Raw genomic sequence first — 3,482 nt, 5'->3', positions numbered from 1 at the left:
GGGGACAAGGGGAAAAAATGAGAACCAAGACCTGGCATGTAAAGGTACAAGATCCCAGTAATGAATGTAACTGTACTGTCTACCTAGAATATACCAATAAATTCAATTTAAAATTAAAAAAAAAAAGTTTTCTGTCCTTTCACTTTCAGTCTATGGGCTTCATTTTACACTAGACATGTCTTGTATACAACATATTATTAGATCTTGCTTCTTAATCCATTCTGCTGGTCTATTTCTCTGGGTTGGTGAATTGAGGCCATTAATATTGATGGTTATAACAGATATATACTAACTTATTATTATCATGGTTTTTTTTTTTTTCGCCTTCTCCTTTTAGTTTCTTGGCTTGCCTATTTGATTTGCTCTGTTGGGCCTCATTGTGTTGTTACCTTCATTGTCTTTTTCTAGGATATTGTTTAGAATTCATTGTAGTGCTGGTTTGGTATTCATAACGTTTCTCAAGTGTTCTTTATCCTAGAAATATCTTATTTCCCCAACCATTGTAAAAGAAAGTTTTGCATGATACATCAGTCTAGGATGGAGGTTGTTTTCTTTTAGTACTTGAAATATCTCATTCCAGGCTCTCCTTAACCTAAAGGTTTGTATTGAAAATTCTGCTATAATTCTGATAGGCTTTCCTTTGCATCTAATTTGTTTCTTGTCTCTTACTGCTTGTAGTATTTTGTTCTTTTGTTGGGTTTCTGGGATCTTGATTATTATATGTCTAGCTGTAGATTTTTTTTATCATGGCTAGTTGGAGTCCTATATGCCTCACTTATCTGTATGTCAAATTCCTCCCCTCTATTTGGGAAGTTTTCTATAATTAATTCTGTGAACAGCTTTTTTAAGTCATTTACATTTTCTCCTACTACTTCTTGAATTACTATCAATCTTATGTCATTCTTCTTAGTATCGTCTAAGAGTTGTTGTATCAATTTCTCATGATCTACTGTTTTTAAGAAACCTCTCTTTTCACCGTCACTGACTTCAATTTTATCTTCTATATCTGAGATTCTATCTTCAGACTCTTTTATTCTTTTGTGAACAGTCTTAATAGAGTTTTTAATCTCCTAGATATCTGTCTGAATCTGTCCTATGGATTCCATTCTTTCTTGTATTGGGGATTTATTGTTTCCAATTCTTTCTTATGCTGGGAATTCATGGCTTCTATTGTGGTCCTGAGCTCATCCATTTTCCTCTCAGTTTCTGTTCTAGAGTCACGAATTATAACTTTCATTTTGCTTGTCATTTCTATGATTATATGGGAAATTACTTCTGTTTTATATTTCTCTAGAGCCTGACTGATCAGTTTTGTTACTTCCTGTGCTTTGAGTTCAGGGTGTCCTGATGATTCACTATCAGACTTTTCATCCTCATTTGCCCCACTATTTGCCATTGGTGAACTGGAAGTCTGTCCCTGTATCTTGCTTAAGCATTTTCTCATTTTTACTATTATTGTTGGGTTATCCTTAGTTTCTAACCTTTAGATTATTACTTAACTCTTCCTGATATAGTTGGGCTGCAGCCCATGGGTCTCTAATGACTAACAGACATTCTCATTTTCATCATACTGAAGAAAGCAGTTCATTGAATCAATCACAATCCTTTATCCTAACTGATATAATCAGCACCACAATATAATGAAGCACAATTTGCAAACTGACCACTTATAGCAGTCATCAATCTATCACCATCAAACCACGTAAATTTAATTAAGATCAAGAAGCAATCCAAAATATGCTTACAGTAAATAAAATTTTCAAAAAGGATATTTACCATTTACAATGGGGGCTTAAAACAAAGTTAAGACAGGAGGAGTAGATAAGTACAAGAATTAGAGAAGGTTTCATATGAAGCCCAAAGACATAGAATGACCAGACAATCGTCAGGAAGTTGTTAAATTCAAAAAGAACAAACGAAATAGAAATATAGTAACCCTTGAGTGAGGTAGAATACCATAAGAATAGAACATAAAGCAAAGAGAAAAAAATAATAAAAGAAGAAATCTGAATTAGGACAAGAGCAGAAACAAAAAGAGAGATGAGGGGTACTCTACTGAAGTAAGACTGAGTTAGAGAAAGAAAAAACAAGAATTTGCAGAGTAGGATGAAAAAAAGAAACAAAAATGAGTTTAAAGGGCCTCTTTCAGACTATATCACTGCTGTCATAATATACAATATGTGCTGCCATGTGCAGAGCCAAGTCCCCCCCTGACCTCAGCTAGCTGGTGGCAGAACCCCACAAAGCAGACTGAGCTCGGGCTGCAAGGCCCAGACTGAGTTCCCCGACCTCCTGAAGGGCTGAACTCCACTCAGTTCTACTATGTTTTCCCCACCACTTCTTTAAAGATGTTCAAAGTTGAAAGTGCCAGAAGATACTCTTTATGACCACCTCTGCCTCTGCAGAGTAGGTCCAAAGACTGGTACAATCACGAGGTCTAAAAGCGCAAGGGGGAAGGTTGGGGGGGTTCGGGGGTGCCCGCGCGGTTACCTTTCTAGCGCTGAAGATGGCGGCCGGCAGCGCCAGCAGGGGAGGGCGTGGCCGAGAAGACCCTCTGGGGCTGAAGATGGTGGGAAGTCCTCTGGGGAGGGCACGGCTGAGAAGAGATTCTGGTGCTGAAGATGGCCGAAGGCTACAGGGAGGGCGTGGCCGAGAAGAGCCTCTGACGTTGACGCAGCCCGGAAGGGCGTGGCCAAGAAGACCCTCTGGCGTTCACGCAGCCCGGAAGGGCGTGGCCGAGAAGAGCCTCTGGCATGACACAGCCCTGGAAGGCGTGGCCCAGAAGACCCTCTGGCGCTGAAGATGGTGGAAAGCTCTCAATGAGCTAGATGAGCTGAGATAAGCCCCTAGGGAAATTAGAACTCTGTTTGGGTCAGATGAGACATCAAAAATTTGCCTGTCCAGGAGAACACATATGACCCCAGTTAAGTGTTCTGGGCAATAGTCTTCCTCAAGAGACTGAACTTGAGACCCTTGTCTACAGCATTGATGGTCTAAAAGTGTGTTTTGCTGGTGTCAGAGACCTCTGAAGTAGGTTCTGATCTTTTTTTTGGTGCTACGGCACAAGGCTGGCTGAGGAGTTCCCAGTCGTGTCCCAAGTGCTGGGATTACAGGCATGTGTGACCACACCTCGCTAAATTTATATTATTATGATCCAAAAATAAACCTCAGTGTGTGTGGTTTCCATAAGGAGCAATTATGGATTTGGTGATACTTTGGCCTCTTCTTTTTACTTTCATTTGTTTGTTTTGTTTTTGGTACCAGGGATCAAACTTGGATTTTTGCGAGGCAAGCAGTGGCACCAGCCCCATCATTTTTTATTTTTATCAAGAAAGTACAGTTTCCTTTATAAGTGAGACCTGGCCTTTTTCTGGGGGGGGCAAAAAAAAAAAAACCTACTGAACGTCTTACTTTCTCAAATATTCCAAAGTAAAGCTTTAATAAATCAGGCTCTGCCTTGTCATTAAAAAAAAAAAAAAAAA

At 39.6% G+C, this 3,482-nt stretch overlaps 1 protein-coding gene across 10 annotated transcripts in view; it reads right to left on the bottom strand.

Annotated features, from left to right (window-relative positions):
* Positions 1–2,682, bottom strand: part of LOC104854315 (immunoglobulin-binding protein 1) — a 563,742-nt gene extending 561,060 nt beyond the window's left edge. For 8 of the 10 annotated variants that reach the window (XR_004514652.1, XR_004514655.1, XR_004514653.1 and 5 more), the window contains exon 1: positions 2,491–2,682. The gene's annotated coding sequence lies outside the window, so the exon portion shown is untranslated. The remainder of the gene's footprint in view (positions 1–2,490) is intronic. The other 2 variants (XM_010612814.3, XM_019205812.2) reach the window with 1 other exon arrangement.
* Positions 2,683–3,482: the final 800 nt, after the last annotated feature.

Source organism: Fukomys damarensis, unplaced genomic scaffold (assembly GCF_012274545.1).
Source record: "Fukomys damarensis isolate Sample0158 unplaced genomic scaffold, DMR_v1.0_HiC HiC_scaffold_28, whole genome shotgun sequence".
Taxonomy (NCBI): Eukaryota; Metazoa; Chordata; class Mammalia; order Rodentia; family Bathyergidae; genus Fukomys; species Fukomys damarensis.
Note: the sequence above shows the minus strand (reverse complement) of the source record. Positions and strands in the feature narration are given on the sequence as shown.